We start from the raw sequence: 21,252 nt of genomic DNA, 5'->3' as shown, positions 1-21,252 counted from the left end.
AAGTCCTAAGCCAGAAGCGTCGCAATACACTTGGAAATCTTTGTGTATATCTGGCAAAATCAGCACTGGGCTGTAACTAATCGTTTCTTCAGCTCCTCAAAACTTGCTTCACATTCATCTGTCCATTTGAACTTGGTGTCCTTCTTCAACAACTCCGTCATAGGTTTCGCAATCTTGGAAAAATTCTCAATGAACCTCCGATAATATCCCGCGAGTCCAAGAAAACTGCGGATCTCTCCAACCGAGGTGGGTGATAGCCAATCAGTGACTGACTTAACCTTGGTAGGATCCATTGCTATACCTTCTTCTGATATAACATGTCCCATAAATCCTACTCCCTTCAATCAAAACTCACATTTGCCGAACTTGGCATACAACTGATGTTCCCCGAGCTTCTCGAGAACTAATCGCAAATGCTCCTTGTGTTCCTCTTCATTCTTCGAGTATACCAAAAAAATCATCTACGAACACCACGACAAACTTATCCAAAAACTCCATGAACACCTTATTCATCATACTCATGAAGTAGGTTGGGGCATTAGTCAATCCAAATGACATAACTATATACTCATATAACCCGTACCTTGTGGTGAATGTTGTCTTCGGTATATCCTGTTCTCGAATCTTCAACTTGTGGTATCCTGATCGCAGATCGATCTTGGAGAATACTTTAGCTCCTTGCAACTGATCAAAAAAATAATTGATCATAGGCAGTGGGTACTTGTTCTTGATTGTCACTTCATTCAATGCACGATAATCAACAACCATTCTCAACGATCCATCCTTCTTCTCAACCAAGAGCACTGGGGCTCCCCATGGTGACGCACTTCATCGAATGTAACCCTTCTCCAATAACTCCTTGATCTGCTTCTTAATCTCCTCCAGATCATTTGCGGGCATCCGGTATGGCCTGTCCGATATCGGTCCAGTGCCTGGCATCAGCTCTATCAAAAACTCAATGTTTCGGTCTAGCGGCATGCCTGGTAACTCCTATGGAAATACATCCGGATAATCCTTTACTACAGGCACTTCCTCTTGAACAACTCCTGAGAGGGAATTTACTTGGGTTCTCCTTGGCGCGTGCCTGGATACATACTTAATCCTTTTTCCCTCCGGGGTGGTGAGAAAAATTGACTTACTGGCGCAATCGATGTTTCCTCCATACATCGACAGCCAATCCATTCCTAGTATCACATCCAATCCTTGTGACCCCAAAATTATTAGGTCTGAGAGGAAAACATGGCTACCAATGGTTAAGGGTATCCGATCGCACCATCGGCTGGCCATATACTCTGCTCCTGGTGAGCTTACTAGCATGGGTGACCTAAGGGCTAAAGTGGGTAACTTATACTTGTCCACAAATCCCCTTGAAATGTATGAATGCAATGCACTAGTATCGAAAATAACGAGAGCGGTAAATGACTTAACCAAAAACTTACCGATGACTGCATCTAGCTGCTCTTCAACCTCCTCCACGTTAACGTGGTTCACTTGTCCCCTGTTGAAAGGGATGGGCTTCTTCCCAGAGCTTCCATTGTGGTTACCATTCTTTGCTTCAGAACACTCGGTGGCGTAGTGTCCAGTCTTCCCGCTCTTGAAACAAGTAATGTGACTTAGATCCTTCTTAGCGGGTGTGGCTGGGTTAGAGCAGTTCTGATTGCTGCCTGCTCCATTCCTGTTTCCATTCTTGGGGCCACTGTGGTTATGCGAGCTTCCTCCATTATGGGTATGGCCTCCATGGTTATGGGTATATCCTCCCGAGTTCGGTGTAAAACGAGGCTTCTGCTGAGCTCTTGTATTGTACTTCCCTTGTCCATACTTCCTTTTGCGGCTCTCAATCTGCTGTTGCTTCCCTTCAATCATAAGAGCCTTATCTACCAACTCCTGGTAGTTGTTGAATGTTGCCACCATTAACTGCATACTCATCTCATCATTCAGCCCTTCCATAAACTTCTCCTGCTTTGCGGCATCTGTGGCCACATCATCAGGGGGATATCAGGCTAACTTGCTAAACTCATCCACATAGTGCCCCACAGTACGGTTTCCCTGGTGTAAGTTGTGAAACTCATGCTTCTTCATGCTCATAGCTCCAGTTGAGACATGAGCGGTGTGGAATGCTTGCTGAAACTGCACCCAAGTGACATTGGATATAGGGAAAGTGGTTGTGTAATTCTCCCACCATGAGGCTGCAGGTCCATCCAATTGGTGTGCAGCAAAACGCACCTTCTCAGCATCTGTGCAACCTGCAGTGGTCAAGTCCCTTCCAATCCTTCGTAGCCAGACATCAGCAACTATTGGCTCTGTGCTACTGGAAAACACCTATAACCTCAGAAAACGGGCTAAGTTGTCAACAGGAGGTGGTGGCGGTGGGTTGTTGTTGTTGTTGTTGTTGCCTTGGTTCTGGACTAGCAACTACATCAGTGTATTCTGCTGTTGGATCAACTGGGTGAGCTCCGGTGGGAAGACAAATCTGGGGTCACGTCTCGGAGGCATCTGATGGGTTTAGAGGGGAGAGATTACAATAGAAATGAGGTCTAGTGAGAAAGCACTACCCATATGCACATGAGACAAACACATTCATATCACATCAAAAAAATTCAAGCAAGGGCATACAATCGATCTAACTATCATTACAGTGCTCGGACTACTAATATATACATGGGGAAATACTATTGACAATATGGTGGTCTACTAGAAATTTTGATCGGTGGAAGACTCCATGATATCCGCTCTAGCTTAGTATTCATAATCATCATCACTACTATCAGGGTCAGAGTCGGTGTCGTCGATGGTGATGTAGTCCTTGGGATGGTCGTCATTTCCTCCTGGCGCGGGGTCTCCCATGAACTCTCCTAGCTTCCTTGTCAGGTCGTCATTCTTCTCCACTAATATTGTGATTTCCTCCTCGTATCCGTCGCGTGTAGACTTGAGTTCCTCTTCAAGGTCCATGTTCCTAGTCATCAACTTCTTCAAATCTATCATGCTTGCGCACATCTAGTTCTCCTGGCGACGAATATGCTGGTTTAACTCCTGGATGAAGGCTGCAATGGACCTATCCCTCCTGGTGCTTACCATCTCCCATTGCTCATCTCGGTGCCTACATATCTGGTAGATGGTGTCCTTAAGATCCTTGCGATAAACTTCGCCGACGCATCCTATGGCGATGTGGGCTGCCATGCTCTTTCCTAGACTCCAGGTTGGTGCATCAAAAGAAAACTCTATGGGTTCAGTGACTGGCGTGAATGTCCTTCCTGGAACTTGAACTCAAATCATCCAATGTTCCTCTTCTGGTAAAGTGGCGGTGTAGGTCCTGGTGAAGCTTGGTATTCTGATGTTCAGGTACCTAGTGGCTTCCTTCAAGTGTCGTCCAAAGGGTGTGTCTTCATCCGGTTGTCCAAACTTATTCCTTGTGTCCACCATCCTATAGAGTAGAAAATGGAGGGGAGTCAGAAATGAGTAGAGAAGAGTGACCTATGTCTTATCTTAGTGGTCGTGTCCTATAGTCAGCCTATGCTCTGATACCATCTTGTAGCGATCTGACCTCAGGCGGTCAAATCTCTGTGTATAAGTATCATCCCTGGATCGGTAATGCTGACACACAGTACTTGAAGGATTTATTACAGAGTTCAATCGCACACTTATTACATCGAATGTCTCAAAAGAGAACTTATTACAATAAATATGGCTTAAGACCATCTAAATAAGATAACAACGGAAAGCTTGGAAGATAAAGTGAGTCCAACAACTCCAATGGCATAGCTGAGTGCACGACAATGACCTAGCGCACCTTACTCTTCGTCTCAAATGTCTACAACATGATACGTTGCAGCCCGAAAACGGGTCAGCACATGGAATATGTTGGCAATATAACACAGTAGAGCAATGAACAGAATAAAATCTATCACTACATGCATATATGGTTGGTGGAGGCTCTATAGTTATAATGTTTTGCGAAAAGCCAATTTTTCCCTACAACAATGGAATATATTTTGTTTAACTATCATGGTAGTTGTTAAACATTGAGAAGGTTCCTCCAACTCAATCCCAATTAAGCAGTATTAATAATCCAACCAATTTAATTTAGAGTGATGAGATCAACATGATAATTCAAGTACCATATACTCAAGATGTCCATAACCGGGGACACGGCTAACCATGATTAGCTTATACACTCTGCAGAGGTTTGTGCACTTTTCCCCACAATACTCGATCTCCTCCGTTGGATTTCTTGCACTACATGGTGTTTGAGAAATGGATGACCGAGACACAGTCTTTCAGAAACATTAACTCTTTACTCTGGGTAGACAGTACCAACCTACATCCCCTACATCTGCTAGTCTACCATTGAAAGAGGTCATGCAACATACTCAACTATGCTAGAGCCCATAATAGCTTGTGGCTGCACACGGAAATTTCTAGCATGAATAATCTTATGATCCCTTTGAGCCTGGGTGGCGAACCATAGGATGATCACACGGTTACTCCGAGATATCCTAGGACAACACTGGATTCTCCACATGCTCCACCCAGATGTCTATTTAAGTAGCCACCTTAAGTTAACCATTAATTAACTCTCACATTTGTCATGGATACGCTCAAACCCAATCCACGTCTACCAGCATAGCATGGCATTATAAGCATAACATAGAAGTAACTCCCAAGGGTTTGATAATAAAAGGGCAATAGGTTCTACCTCATCATCTACTTCCCAAACCCACAAGTTAACATATCCTACTCACGCAAATGTTTCAGGATTGTAACTAATGCATAAAAACTACGTAACTAAGGGGTATGATCAATGTGGTACTTGCCTTGCTGATGATCCACAAACCGTAGAGACTAGTAGTAGCACGCTGCGCACTCCGGGTATTCTATCGCAAACAAACAATAGCATACATAAGCACTCAAACATAGATGCAAGGGTAAAACTCCAATAAGAAGATCCAAATCTTAAAGTTCAACTAAAGAGGTTTGATTTGCAAAAAGAAACGGCCAAATCAGAGCTACGGAACTAAGACTACGGTCAAAACAGCTTTGAACTCAAAACTGCTTGAAACCAAATTTTAAATTGTCAAAATCATGGTCAAGTTGATTAAACAGAAAGAGGGGCTCGAGACAAAGACTTTGGCATTGGTTTCACTGGATTTGGACAAACGGTTGAAAAGTTGCGAGGGTTTGAAGATCAAGGGCTAATCTACGATAAAAATAATCGCGGATAGGTCCCTGGCCGGAAATAAACGGAAAAAAGAAAAATCTATTGGACGAACGTCCTCTAACAAAGACAAACGGCGAATTCGTTTGTTAAAACGGATGAACGAACGAATGCTAAATAACTAAACCGAAGCAAAACCGAACCAATCTAATTACATAAAAAACAAACTAGGGTTTTTAAGAAAACCGATGGTTTTTACCTAAAGCCAAAAAAATGGCGACGACGGATCCGGCGGCGGCGGGGGGATTCCGGCGAGGTGGGGCGGCGGGTCTGCGCGGGACGGCGAGGAGCGGCGCGGGTGGCGCGGCGCTGCGGCGGCTCGGCCGGCAGCGGGGTGGCAGGCGGGCGGCGGCGCGGCAGAGCTGTGGCTGCTGCTTGCTGCTGCTGCGGCTACAGCGGGGTGGCAAAGTGGGGCGGGGGCGGCGGCTATTTAAGGGCGGGGAGGGGCTGGGCGGCTTGGGGGCGGGGCCAGGCAGGGGGGAAGCCGACTCGGCCACGGCGGCGATGGCGGCGGCGCGTGCTGGAGCGGGACTCCCACTCGGGGTCGGGGGTGACGAGGCTGGGCCGGCTGGGCCGCTGGCCCAGTTTAGTCCAGGAAGTATTTTTTTAAATAATTCTGCCGAAATATAAATCCTAAAGAAATATAAAAAAATTCTAAAAATGCCAAAAACAATTTTCCCCATCTAAGTAAAATATTTAGAACATTGTGAACATTTTCCTGGCCTAAAAATGCAATTTTGAAAAATGCATATTTTTCTAATTCAAATAAAATAGCAATAAAATCCAAATAAAATAATTTATTTGATTTTAACATTTTTCCTCCAATATTTCTTTTATTTTGGAGAAGTCATATTATCTCCTCTCTCTTATTTTTAATTGGAAATATTTTCGAAGAGAAACATAACTAAAACAAAAATGATCCTCTTTTCAATATTTGAGAAAATTCAAATATGAAAATAGATGAAATCCCCAACTCTCTCCGTGGGTCCTCGAGTTGCTTAGAATTTCTAGGATCGCAAACGAAATTCAAATAAAATTATGAGATGCGTATTATGACCGATGTATAACATTCCCAATCGGAAATTTGGGATGTTACGATTATTGTTATAGCCTCGTATTTCATCTCCAAAATTTGTTTGATTTGGCCAACTAGATTGATTTTTCTTGCCATGGGAAGAGGTGCTTTGTGATGGCTTCGATCTTGCGGTGCTCAATCTTAGTGAAATAAAGATACATGACACGCATGTATCATTGCTATTAAGGATAAAAAGATGGGGTCTATTCCTACATGAATAGATCTTATCTACATCATCTCATCATTCTTATTGCATTACTCCGTTTTTCCATGAACTTAATACACTAGATGCAAGTTGGATAGCGGTCAATGTGGGGAGTAATAGTAGTAGATGCAGAATCATGCTGGTCTACTAACCTTGGACGTGATGCCTATATACTTGATCATTGCCTTGGATATCGTCATGATTATCCTCTTTTCTATCAATTGCCCAACAGTAATTTTTTTACCCACCGTATGCTATTTGCTTGGGAGAAGCCTAATGTCGGTGGAAAACGACACCTATGGGGTCACTGGGATCCCTTCTACGGTTGGTCGGCGCGGGGTTGTGCAAAGAGCGGGTCTGGCCGTCAGCACGCAAATCATTTACCTAGGTTCGGTCCATGGAGAAGCGTAAAACCCTAGTCCTTCATTGATGTATATTTGAGTGTTCTTGTGTTCTTGAACTAGCTACGATGGCTCTCTAGTCCAAAAGATCCGAATCCCTCTCCAGTACGCCTCGGGCCTCCTTTTATAGATAAAAGGGGTCGCCACAGTGGCACACAGGAGGTGGAAAGGTGTACAAGGGCCGAGTCTATCCCCTGGCATCGTCGGACAAATGCATTTAATGTGTTGCCGACGTGCCCCTCTTGCTTTATTGGGGACGGCAAAGAAGCTCGCCCCAGCTGTCGTTGCCTCGCCTGGCTCCGACGCGCATCCAAGCTGACGAGGCGTTGTAGCGCCACGTTGGCTGGTTGCTGGGCTGGCGTGGTGGTGGAGCTTTCACGAAGATCTACATGCCACCCCGCAGGTGCTTGCTGAGTGGGTGTGGAGGCCGTGCGCTGCCACGTAGATGCCTGCTTAGCTAGTCGAGCTAGCAGCTGCGTGGGAGCGGCGGTGGAGTCTTGGCTGGTGTGGGCCTGGCTACGGCCCCGCGGGTGTCTTCGGCAAGGGCCTTGCTGGGGGCCCGACAAGGGTCTTGCCGTGGCACCATGGTCGTCCTCGGAAAGGATCTTGCCAGGGGTCTCGTGGACTTCCTTGGCAAGGATCTCGTCAAGGATCGTCATCTTCCGGTGCTCGTCTGATCTTGCGTATTTAGGATCTCTACAAAGATCTGCATGCCACCACGAAGGTGCCTCCCGAGCCTTGGTTCCAATGTAGTTGATGGCATTGGAAACCCTTGGGCTCAAGGGTGGTGCGCTCCACTGGCGTCAGGCAAGTTGCCCTAGCAAGGATCTTGCCGAGGATGCGGAAGCCACCCCGGCAAGGGACTTGCCGGGGGAGTCCACCCCGCCCTCTTGCTCTCTTTGCACCCCTAGTCTTGGCGTTGCTTTGGTCGTCTTGTGTTCCGGCATCCCTCCTCTGCCTTGCTCAGTGTGGCCATGTGCGCGGCTCTGACTGCCCGTGCACAAGTAAAGGGGTCCAAAAGGAGAGCCCCTACTTTTGTACACCGACAGGAGCCCCCGGGCATGGGCCACACATAAACGTGACGCGTTGTTGGGCTAGGCCCAGAATGGTGCGCGGGCAGGTGGGGCGGATTTTTACTGTAGTAACTTCTCCGTCCACTGCGCTTCCCCACGACCCGCATTGAACGCGCGACGTGGGGGGTCATGCGTGACATGGGGGTCATGTGTGGGGCGGTTTCCGCACGCATGCGTCACATCATGGAAAAGAGGCGGCTCGCACCTTCCCCATAAAAAGAGGAAAATGTAGAGGCGCGGCTCATTTACTGAGTGGGCTCGGGTCGTGGTCTTCAAGGCGCCCGCGCCCCACGACCACGGGGCGGAGAACGGCCGTCTCATCTGTCCCCATGATTTCCTCTCTCTCGCCACATGTCCCCCGTGCTCTGAAGATGGTAGGCGGTGGGTGCGGGCCTTGAATGACGAGGCGGGGAAACGGGCCGCTGCTGGTTGGGGCAGCGGGCCGGCCTCGATTCTCTGCGCCCCTAATGGTCAGATTGGCTGAGTGGGGCGGCCAAGTCTCCACCCCGCCCCTTTATAAGAAGGGGGAGGGGATGGCACCCCACAATCTTTCGTCATTCCTCTCCTTCCACCTCGGCTCCGCTCTTTCATCTGCCATGGCGAGAGGGGGCGCCGGTCCTTCGACGGTGATGGCGAGGGTCTCTGCTCAACAGCGCGTCCCCCCTTCCCAAGAGCCCGGGCGGCGGAGCCGGGCACAAGAGGAAGGGGGAGGGGGCGAGGCCGAGGCCGGCATGGTTCTTGGGGAAGAGGGGGACGAGGCGGCGCACCGACCTTGCCTGCGCCAACAATGCCTCCCCCAATGGAGGGCCACGTCGGGGACCAGTCTCGTGAGTTCTTCATCAGGCTGTGTCGGCCACCCGCCGTCGCCTTCGTCTCCCTGCGCCATTCGCTCGGGAGATGGAGCTCGATCCGCCCCAAACCCTGAGGTTGCATATGAGGGGCTGCGGGAACGGCGGCACGCGGGTCGACGTCGACTTTCCCGCCCCTCATGTCATGTACCTTCGTCGAGGATGGAAGACTTTCGCTCGTATCCACAGCCCGGCGGCGGGGTTCGTTCTCTATTTCGAATTAATAGAAAATGGCCTGCTCTCCGTCAAGGTCTTTGGACACTCTGGAACTCGCCTGAAGTGCTGCATGGAGAGCTCCTCCGACGATGAAGACTCCTCCTCAAGAGGGAGTGATGAGGAGGACAGCAACAGCGACGACGAGAGCGTCGAGCAAGGGCACATCGACCTCGTCTCTGACTGAGCGCGTCGCCCCTCCCTCCGCCATGCACTCTGCCGAGGGCCTTCCTCGTCAAGCTCTCCATTGGCACGTTCCCTATCTCCTCCTTTTTGCCTTCACCTGCCGCACCTGGGAGGAAAAGGGCAAGAACGAGGATCACGGGGCACTTATCTTTTCTAGTTTGTAAGCCTGTGGGCACTCGTTAAATTTCAAAATTTGTAATCCCCTTGTTCGTGTACCCATTCCGTATGAATTGTACTTGTTTGCAATGTATGAATAAAAGGAAGGGTGTTTGCCGAGTTCCGTTTGTGCGTGGGCGAGGGCCACACTGAGGAACACATCCTTGTTATCTTAAGATAAATATGGTATCCCGGCAACAGGCCTTGCCGCCCGACTGCAGTCACGCTCTTGGTGGAGGTAGGGGTCGAGTACGATTAGGCCTTTCGCTCGCCCTCTTCCCACCGCACTACAACCAAGTTCTGGTCCAAAGAAGAGTTTTCGGACACGGGACAGAGGGGGCAAGATGGTACGAGAGCGAGCGAAGCCTTATACGTTCAAGGTTCATACGGGCGCACAAAGTGGGGGGAGAATAACTTATCTGACGTTGCAGCCTCCGGCAACCTTGGCTTATCGCGGTTAGATCCTTGTGTATGCAGCCCCCGGCAACCTTGGTTTGTTGGGGCCGGAGCGCCGGCTTGTTCTTTTTCTTGCCAATAGCTCAGCAGTAATGTCCATATACCCTGCGAACCAAAGAGGACGGAAAGGAACAGAGTGACGCACACTCGACCTCTATGCTAGGAGTTAGCCGCCGCTAAGCACTATCAACCCTAACCGATGGAGAGACTCGACCTAGCATGCATGCTAAAACTTAGGGCGCCAGCACTTCATTTATTTATGCTCGGGGTCTGCACCTGGCTTTGTACAAAGGGTTATATGCCTTGCCAGAAGGCTTGTACAAAAGGTGGTTTGCCGGGGGGCGGCAACCGCGCCTTATGGATAAAACTTGCGAAGATGTTTGATGTTCCAGGAGTTGCTCACTGGAACACCATCTTCGGTCTCCAGGCGGACTCCATCAGGCCTGGTGACTCGTATTACCTGATAAGGGCCTTCCCACTTTTACGTCAACTTGTTGGAATTCTTGGACGACTGAACGTGCCGAAGAACAAGGTCGCCTTCCTCAAAGCTTCAGGCATGAACCTTGCGACTATGGTAACGGCGCAAGGCTTGCTGGTAGCGTGCTGCTCGTACAGCCGCCCGAAGACGATCTTCCTCAAGGAGCGTTGCATCATCTTGCCGCAACTGCTCTTGCTCAAGCTCATCATAAGCAAGCACTCGAGGTGACCCGTATGTGAGTTCTGTGGGGAGAACTGCTTCTGCCCCGTAAACGAGGGAGAAGGGTGTCTGATCGGTGGCTCGATTTGGCGTCGTTCTGATTGACCAAAGAACCGCTGACGGTTCATCAATCCAGCGTCTCCGCACCTGCGTAGCCTGTCGAAAGTCCTTGTCTGGAGGCCTCGCAACACTTCAGCATTTGCCCTCTCAGTCTGGCCATTGCTCCGTGGATGTGCAACAGAAGCAAAACAGACCTTGCTGCCGAGGTCCTGGATGTACTGCATGAAGGCGTGGCTTGTGAATTGTGTATCGTTGTCGGTGATGATTCTATTTGGCACATTGAAACGATAGGCTAGCCCCTTAAAGAATTTGACGGCTGATTGTGCTGTCACCTTTCTCACTGTCTCCACCTCCGGCCACTTTGTGAACTTGTCGATTGCAACGTACAAGTACTCAAAGCCCCCGATAGCATGGGGAAAGGGGCCCAGTATGTCGAGCCCCCAGACCAAGAATGGCCAGGAAAGAGGGATTGTTTGGAGCGCTTGAGCTAGTTGATGAAGCTTCTTCGAATGGAACTGACATGCTTCACACTTGTTTACTAGTGCCGTTGCACCCTCGAGGGCAGTGGGCCAGAAGAAACCTTGCCGGAATGCCTTGCCGGCAAGGGCCCTTGACCCTATGTGGGAGCCACATATGCATCCATGTATCTCTGCCAACAACTCCAGTCCTTCCTCCCGGGGAATGCACTTCAATTTCACACTGTTTGGTCTTTTTTTGTATAGGACGTTGTCGACGAACTGATACAAGGCAGACCAACGGGCTACTTTCTTCGCTTCTTCCTTCTCCTCAGGGAGTTCCCCTGTTTGGAGGAATCGGACGGTATGTTGCGCCCATGCCGGAGCCTGAGGCTCGACGACAAGGACTAAAGGCGCTTCCTCAGCCCTGGGAGCAGCAATCTCTACAGCCAGGACTTGACCCCTCGCCGGAGTCGGTTGCCCCGTGGCTGGCTCAGTGTCCACGGCAACATCCTTGCCGGCGGCTCCTAGGAGATCGGCGGGAAAGTACTTGCCGGGGCCTGATTTCCTTCGCTTGTTCTGCTTTGTTGATGGTTCAATGGATGGTTGAGTCAGCCGAAGCACAAAAGTACCTGGTTCCACAGGTAGTTTGAATGCGGCGCGCTTCGACAGGTAGTCGGCGATGTCGTTCTCCACTTGGGGAACATGCTCCTCCTATATACCGTCAAAGCGCTCCTCCAGCTTCCTCACCTCATCTATGTAGGCCTCCATCAACGGGCTTTGATAATCTTTGTTAACTTGCCTGACAACAAGTTGTGAATCACCCCTGACGATGAGCTTCTTGATCCTGAGGTCTGCCGCGATCCTGAGACCGGCAAGCACCCCTCGTATTCAGCAGTGTTGTTCGTGGACAGCTCCCTGGGAAAGTGCATCTGGATTACATACTTGAGGTGCTCTCCGGTGGGTGCGACGAGCAACACACCAGCACCGGCGCCTTGCAACGAGAAAGCCCCGTCAAAGTACATAATCCAGTTGCGGCTTGCCTCCTTGCCAGGGAGGGTGGTCTCCTGGATCTCTTCGTCGGGCGTTGAGATCCACTCGGCAATGAACTCTGCTAAGACTCTGCTCTGGATTGTAGAAGTACTTTCAAACTTCAAACCAAATCCCGACAGCTCTACGGCCCACTCCACAATCCTCCCGGTTGCGTCTGGGTTATGCAATATCCATTGCAACAGGAAGCGAGTGACGACGGTGATCTCGTGTGCTTGGAAGTAATGACGCAGCTTCCTCGAGGCCATAAGGAGGCCGAAGGGCAATTTCTGCACACCGGAGTACCTTGACCTAGCCCCCTGCAAGAGGAAGCTGACAAAGTAAACCGGGTGCTACATCATTTTCTTCTTCTGCAGCACTTCGTCTAGTTGCGTAGGACCTGTCCCGCTAGCGTCAGACCCTGCTGGGGGCCCTGCCTCTTCGTCGACCTCTCTCTGCGCCACTAGTGCGGCACTGACCACTTGATTCATTGCCGCCAGATACAGCAGCAATGGCTCTTGTGGTCTGGGTGCAACCAGTATCGGTGTAGAGGAGAGGTATTTCTTCAAATCCTACAGCGCTGCTTCGGCCTCTGGGGTCCATTCCATTGGGCCCGCCTTTTTCAAGATTTTGAAAAAGGGAAGGGCACGCTCAGCAGACCTGGAGATGAATCTGCTCATGGCGGCAACGCAACCAGTGAGCCGACGCACATCCTTGATCCGCTTGGGCGCCTTAATCTGCAAAATAGCCTTGATCTTGTCTGGATTTTCCTCGATCCCACGCTGTGACACAAAGAACTCGAGAAGTTTGCCGGACGGAACGCCAAAGACACACTTCGCAGGGTTCAACTAGAGGTTGATCTTGCGTAGATTCGGAAACTTCTCTTCCAAATATGTACAACTGTCGCCCTGTCCTTGGTTTTGACCACTATGCCATCCATATAAGCTTCCATATTTCTATGTAGTTGGGGCTCAAAACCAATCTGGACTGCCCTTGCAAATGTCGAGCCAGCACTCTTCAACCCGAAAGGCATCCATAAAAAGCAATACGTGCCACATGGGGTGATGAACGATGTCTTCTCTTCGTCTTCTCTTGTCATGAAGATCTGGTGGTACCCCGAGTAGGCGTCAAGGAATGATAACAGATCACACCCGGCTGTGGAGTCAACAATCTGGTCAATGCGCGGCAACGGGAAAGGGTCCTTAGGACAAGCCTTATTGATATCTGTGTAGTCAATACACAACCTCCACTTCCCATTTGCCTTGCGCACCACCACCGGATTGGCCAACCACGTCGGATGGAGTACTCCTCTCACCAAGCCTGCCGCTTCCATCTTCCTGATCTCCTCCGTGATGAACTCATGTCGTTCCAAAGCTTGCTTCCTGACCTTCTGCTTGATGGGTCGCGCATGGGGACAGACAGCAAGATGGTGCTCAATCACCTCCCTGGGAACGCTAGGGATGTCGGATGCTTTCCATGCAAACACACTACAACATTCGCCCGCGGGAAGGTGATGAGCGCGCTTTCCTATTTGCTGTCTAGGGTGGAGCTTATGGTGAAAGCCCCTCCCGTGCCATCCTCCTCGACACCCTCTTGGTCTCTGGTGGCGCAGCTCTGGATTTCTTGCTCTTGCCGGTGGAGCTCTCTGGCACGTCCTCGATGGGAGCACCACACTCCGAAGAGGTGCGCTTGCCGGAGTGGGTGCGAGAGGTCTTGCTGGTCTTCTTCCCTGCGGGGGCTCCAGCGGCAGGAGCGAGTGCCTTAGTGGCAGTCGCTGCAGCTGCATCCCGATAGAGTTGGTCGGCGCAGATCAGTGCGTCCTTTTTGTTGGAGGGGACGGTGATGATGGTCATCAGCCCCGGCATCTTCAGCGTGTTGTAGGCGTAATACGACGCCGCCATGAACTTGGGCTAGTGCCGGGCGACCGAGGATCCCATTTTAGGGCAAGGGGATCTCGGCTACATCGAAAACAATCATCCCCGTCCTGTAGTTTAACTCGCCTCCAAACGTCACGAGTAGCGTGACCTTACCCTTCGGTTGACTCCTCCCCGGGTTGACCCCCTGAAATGTGCCTGTCTCTTCGAGGTCTCCATCAGGAATCTGCAGCCTTTTGATTACAACGGGCGAGATCAAGTTCAGACCGGCCCCGCCGTCAACTAGCATCTTCGTCACCTTAAGGTTGCGTATTGTTGGCGAGACCAACAACCGCAAACACCCAACCGCAGTTGTGCGATCAGGGTGGTCCTCGGCATCAAAAATGATAGGCGTGCTGGACAACTTCAGTGGCCTTTGAGCATTGAGTGATGGTTCCGCCGCTGTGATCTCACGCGCCCACTACATGAGCTAGCGGTGAGAAGTGTGCAGCGAGGCGCCACCGTCGACACACATGGCCTCTGTAGCCTTCTGGAACTCGTGCTCGCCGGACTCGTTATCTTCGTCATGATCATCATCTCCTTGCTTCTTGTCGCGGCCCTGAGCAGGCCTCTCTTGCTAGTTATCCTTTCCGTGGCGACCTCCTTGGCCGCCATGTTTATTGCCGGATCCCTCGGCACCATCCTGGCCCTTCTCCTTATCCCACTTGTCATACTCAGCCTTTTGCTTCTCAGCAAACAACTCGACTTGCCGGCAGTTCTGGAGGTCGTGGCCCTTGGTGCGGTGGATCTTGCAATATTGCTTGTCGGAGCCTCCTGGCTTGTCGGCAGCTGCCAAGGCCCGGCAAGCGGCGCATCCGGCAATTTCCTTGCCGGGGTCGTCTGCCTTGGCCTTCTTGGCAGCGCCGGTGTCCTCGGATCCCTCAACGGCAAGCATGGTCTTGCCCTTGCGCTTCCCATTGCGGCATCGGCCCTTCTTCGTCGGGGTGGCTGTGTCTTCATCTGTGGAGTCGGTTTCCGCGCTGGCATCCTCGCCAGGGTACTTCCTCCCCTCTTCAGCTCGAGCTCACCTATCATCCAAAACATAAAGTTCGGCCACATCTTTGACCTTGTTCATCACCAACTCTTCCCGCATCTTGCGGTTGCGCACATTCTGATGGAATGCGCTGATTACGGCGGTGGGATGAACATCTGGGATGTTGCATTTGAAGGAAATATGCCCTAGAGGCAATAATAATGTTATTATTTTATTTCCTTATATCATGATAAATGTTTATTATTCATGCTAGAATTGTATTATCCGGAAACATAATACTTGTGTGAATACATAGACAAACCAAACGTCACTAGTATGCCTCTACTTGACTAGCTCGTTGATCAAAGATGGTTATGTTTCCTAGCCATAGACATGTGTTGTCATTCGATTAATGGGATCACATCATTAGGAGAATGATGTGATTGACATGACCCATTCCATTAGCTTAGCACCCGATCGTTTAGTATATTGCTATTGCTTTCTTCATGACTTATACATGTTCCTATGACTATGAGATTATGCAACTCCCGTTTACCGGAGGAACACTCTGTGTGCTACCAAACGTCACAACGTAACTGGGTGATTATAAAGGAGCTCTACAGGTGTCTCCAAAGGTAAATGTTGGGTTGGTGTATTTCGAGATTAGGATTTGTCACTCCGATTGTCGGAGAGGTATCTCTGGGCCCTCTCGGTAATGCACATCACATAAGCCTTGCAAGCATTGCAACTAATGAGTTAGTTGCGAGATGATGTATTACGAAACGAGTAAAGAGACTTGCCGGTAACGAGATTGAACTAGGTATTGAGATACCGACGATCGAATCTCGGGCAAGTAACATACCGATGACAAAGGGAACAAAGTATGTTGTTATGCGGTCTGACCGATAAAGATCTTCGTAGAATATGTAGGAGCCAATATGAGCATCCAGGTTCCGCTATTGGTTATTGACCGGAGACGTGTCTCGGTCATGTCTACATTGTTCTCGAACCCGTAGGTGCGCACGCTTAAGGTTTCGATGACAGTTATATTATGAGTTTATGCTTTTTGATGTACCAAAGTTTGTTCGGAGTCCCGGATGTGATCACAGACATGACGAGGAGTCTCGAAATGGTCGGGACATAAATATTGATATATTGGAAGCCTAAATTTGGATATCGGAAGTGTTCCGGGTGAAATCGGGATTTTACCGGAGTACCGGGAGGTTACCGAAACCCCCCGGGAGGTATATGGGCCTTAGTGGGCTTTAGTGGAAGAGAGGAGAGGTGGCCAGGTCTGGGCCGCGCGCCCCTCCCCCGTAGTCCAAATAGGACAAGGAGAGGGGGGCGGCGCCCCCCCCCCTTCCTTCTCTCTCTCCTCTTTCCCCCTTCCCGAATCCTATTCCAACTAGGAAAGGGGGGGAATCCTACTCCCGATGGGAGTAGGACTCCTCCTGGCGCGCCCTCCTCCTGGCCGGCCGCACCCCCCCCCCTTGATCCTTTATATACGGGGGCAGGGGGCACCCCTAGACACAAGTTGATCCATGTGATCATATTCTTAGCCGTGTGCGGTGCCCCCTTCCACCATAATCCTCGATAATATTGTAGCGGTGCTTAGACGAAGCCCTGCGACGGTAGTACATCAAGATCGTTACCATGCCGTCGTGCTGACGGAACTCTTCCCCGACACTTTGCTGGATCGGAGTCCGGGGATCGTCATCGAGCTGAACGTGTGCTAGAACTCGGAGGTGCCGTAGTTTCGGTGCTTGATCGGTCGGGCCGTGAAGACGTACGACTACATCAACCGTGTTGTGCTAACGCTTCCGTTGTCGGTCTACAAGGGTACGTAGATCACACTCTCCCCTCTCGTTGCTATGCATCACCATGATCTTGCGTGTGCGTAGAAATTTTTTGAAATTACTACGTTCCCCAACAGTGGCATCCGAGCCTAGGTTTTATGTGTTGATGCTATATGCACGAGTAGAACACAAGTGAGTTGTGGGCGATATAAGTCATACTGCTTACCAGCATGTCATACTTTGGTTCGGCGGTATTGTTGGACGAAGCGGCCCGGACCGACATTATGCGTACGCTTACGCGAGACCAGTTCTCCCGACGTGCTTTGCACATAGGTGGCTTGCGGGTGACAGTTTCTCCAACTTTAGTTGAACCGAGTGTGGCTACGCCCGGTCCTTGCGAAGGTTAAAACAGCACCAACTTGACAAACTATCGTTGTGGTTTTGATGCGTAGGTAAGATTGGTCCTTGCTTAAGCCCGTAGCAGCCACGTAAAACTTGCAACAACAAAGTAGAGGACGTCTAACTTGTTTTTGCAGGGCATGTTGTGATGTGATATGGTCAAGACATGATGCTAAATTTTATTGTATGAGATGATCATGTTTTGTAACCGAGTTATCGGCAACTGGTAGGAGCCATATGGTTGTCGCTTTATTGTATGCAATGCAATCGCGCTGTAATGCTTTACTTTATCACTAAGCGGTAGCGATAGTCGTGGAAGCATAAGATTGGCGAGACGACAACGATGCTACGATGGAGATCAAGCTGTCGCGCCGGTGACGATGGTGATCACGACGGTGCTTCGAAGATGGATATCACAAGCACAAGATGATGATGGCCATATCATATCACTTATATTGATTGCATGTGATGTTTATCTGTTATGCATCTTATCTTGCTTTGATTGACGGTAGCATTATAAGATGATCTCTCACTAATTATCAAGAAGTGTTCTCCCTGAGTATGCACCGTTGCAAAGTTCTTCGTGCTGAGACACCACGTGATGATCGGGTGTGATAGGCTCTACGTTCAAATACAACGGGTGCAAAACAGTTGCACACGCGGAATACTCAGGTTATACTTGACGAGCCAAGCATATACAGATATGGCCTCGGAACACGGAGGCCGAAAGGTCGAGCGTGAATCATATAGTAGATATGATCAACATAGTGATGTTCACCAATGAAACTACTCCATCTCACATGATGATCGGACATGGTTTAGTTGATTTGGATCACGTAATCACTTAGAGGATTAGAGGGATGACTATCTATGTGGGAGTTCTTTAAGTAATATGATTAATTGAAACTAAATTTATCATGAAACTTAGTACCTGATAGTATCTTGCTTGTTTATGCTTGATTGTAGATAGATGGCCCGTGCTGTTGTTCCGTTGAATTTTAATGCGTTCCTTGAGAAAGCAAAGTTGAAAGATGATGGTAGCAATTACACGGACTGGGTCCGTAACTTGAGGATTATCCTCATTGCTGCACAGAAGAATTACGTCCTGGAAGCACCGCTGGGTGCCAGGCCTGCTGCTGGAGCAACACCAGATGTTATGAACGTCTGGCAGAGCAAAGCTGATGACTACTCGATAGTTCAGTGTGCCATGCTTTACGGCTTAGAATCGGGACTTCAACGACGTTTTGAACGTCATGGAGCATATGAGATGTTCTAGGAGTTGAAGTTAATATTTCAAGCAAATGCCCGGATTGAGAGATATGAAGTCTCCAATAAGTTCTATAGCTACAAGATGGAGGAGAACAGTTTTGTCAGTGAGCATATACTCAAAATGTCTGGGTATAATAATCACTTGATTCAATTGGGAGTTAATCTTCTAGATGATTGCGTCATTGACAGAATTCTCCAATCACTGCCATCAAGCTACAAGAGCTTCGTGATGAACTATAATATGCAAGGGATGAATAAGACTATTCTCGAGCTCTTCGCAATGCTGAAAGCTGCGGAGGTAGAAATCAAGAAGGAGCATCAAGTGTTGATGGTCAACAAGACCACTAGTTTCAAGAAAAAGGGCAAAGGGAAGAAGAAGGGGAACTTCAAAAAGAACAGCAAGCAAGTTGCTACTCAAGAGAAGAAACCCAAACCTGGACCTAAGCCTGAAACTGAGTGCTTCTACTGCAAGCAGACTGGTCACTGGAAGCGGAACTGCCCCAATTATTTGGCGGATAAGAAGGATGGAAAGGTGAACAAAGGTATATGTGATATACATGTTATTGATGTGTACCTTACTAGTGCTCGCAGTATCACCTGGGTATTTGATACTGGTTCTGTTGCTAATATTTGCAACTCGAAACAGGGACTACGGATTAAGCAAAGATTGGCTAAGGACGAGGTGACGATGCGCGTGGGAAATGGTTCCAAAGTCGATGTGATCGCAGTCGGCACGCTACCTCTACATCTACCTTCGGGATTAATATTAGACCTAAATAATTGTTATTTGGTGCCAGCGTTAAGCATGAACATTATATCTGGATCTTGTTTGATGCGAGACGGTTATTCATTTAAATCAGAGAATAATGGTTGTTCCATTTATATGAGTAATATCTTTTATGGTCATGCACCCTTAAAGAGTGGTCTATTCTTATTAAATCTCGATAGTAGTGACACACATATTCATAGTGTTGAAGCCAAAAGATGCAGAGTTGATAATGATAGTGCAACTTATTTGTGGCACTGCCGTTTAGGTCATATCGGTATAAAGCGCATGAAGAAACTCCATACTGATGGGCTTTTGGAACCACTTGATTATGAATCACTTGGTACTTGCGAACCGTGCCTTATGGGTAAGATGACAAAAACACTGTTCTCCGGTACTATGGAGAGAGCAACAGATTTATTGGAAATCATACATACAGATGTATGTGGTCCGATGAATGTTGAGGCTCGTGGCGGATATTGTTATTTTCTCAGCTTCACAGATGACTTAAGCAGATATGGGTATATCTACTTAATGAAACATAAGTCTGAAACGTTTGAAAAGTTCAAAGAATTTCAGAGTGAAGTTGAAAATCATTGTAACAAGAAAATAAAATTCCTATGATCTGATCATGGAGGATAATATTTGAGTTACGATTTTGGTGTACATTTGAAACAATGTGGAATAGTTTCGCAACTCACGCCACCCGGAGCACCACAGCATAATGGTGTGTCCGAACGTCGTAATCGTACTTTACTAGATATGGTGCGATGTATGATGTCTCTTACTGATTTACCGCTATCGTTTTGGGGATATGCTCTAGAGACGGCCGCATTCACGTTAAATAGGGCACCATCAAAATCCGTTGAGACGACGCCTTATGAACTGTGGTTTGGCAAGAAACCAAAGTTGTCGTTTTTGAAAGTTTGGGGCTGTGATGCTTATGTGAAAAAGCTTCAACCTGATAAGCTCGAACCCAAATCGGAGAAACGTGTCTTCATAGGATATCCAAAGGAAACCATTGGATACACCTTCTATCACAGATCCGAAGGCAAGACTTTTGTTGCTAAATTCGGAAACTTTCTGGAGAAGGAGTTTCTCTCAAAAGAAGTGAGTGGGAGGAAAGTAGAACTTGACGAGGTAATTGTACCTTCTCCCTTATTGGAAAGTAGTACATCACAGAAACCTGTTTCTGTGACACCTACACCAATTAGTGAGGAAGCTAATGATAATGATCATGAAACTTCAGAACAAGATACTACTGAACCTTGTAGATCAACCAGAGTAAGATCCGCGCCAGAGTGGTACGGTAATCCTGTTCTGGAAGTCATGCTACTAGATCATGATGAACCTACGAACTATGAAGAAGCGATGGTGAGCCCAGATTCTGCAAAATGGCTTGAAGCCATGAAATCTGAGATGGGATCCATGTATGAGAACAGAGTATGGACTTTGGTTGACTTGCCCAATGATCGGCAAGCAATTGAGAATAAATGGATCTTCAAGAAGAAGACTGACGCTGACGGTAATGTTACTGTCTACAAAGCTCGACTTGTCGCAAAAGGTTTTTGGCAAGTTCAAGGGATTGACTACGATGAGACCTTCTCACCCGTAGTGATGCTTAAGTCTGTCCGAATCATGTTAGCAATTGCCGCATTTTATGATTATGAAATTTGGCAAATGGATGTCAAAACTGCATTCCTGAATGGATTTCTGCAAGAAGAGTTGTATATGATGCAGCCGGAAGGTTTTGTCGATCCAAAGGGAGCTAACAAAGTGTGCAAGCTCCAGCAATCCATTTATGGACTGGTGCAAGCCTCTCGGAGTTGGAATAAATGCTTTGATAGTGTGATCAAAGCATTTGGTTTTTTACAGACTTTTGGAGAAGCCTGTATTTAAAAGAAAGTGAGTGGGAGCTCTGTAGCATTTCTGATATTATATGTAGATGACATATTGCTAATCGGAAATGATATAGAATTTCTGGATAGCATAAAAGGATACTTGAATAAGAGTTTTTCAATGAAAGACCTCGGTGAAGCTGCTTACATATTGGGCATTAAGATCTATAGA

This window comes from Triticum urartu, chromosome 2A, assembly GCF_056163025.1.
Source record: "Triticum urartu cultivar PI428250 chromosome 2A, HENAU_Tu73, whole genome shotgun sequence".
NCBI classification, from domain to species: domain Eukaryota; kingdom Viridiplantae; phylum Streptophyta; class Magnoliopsida; order Poales; family Poaceae; genus Triticum; species Triticum urartu.
The sequence above is the reverse complement of the archived record's forward strand: the minus strand, read 5'-3'. Positions refer to the sequence as shown.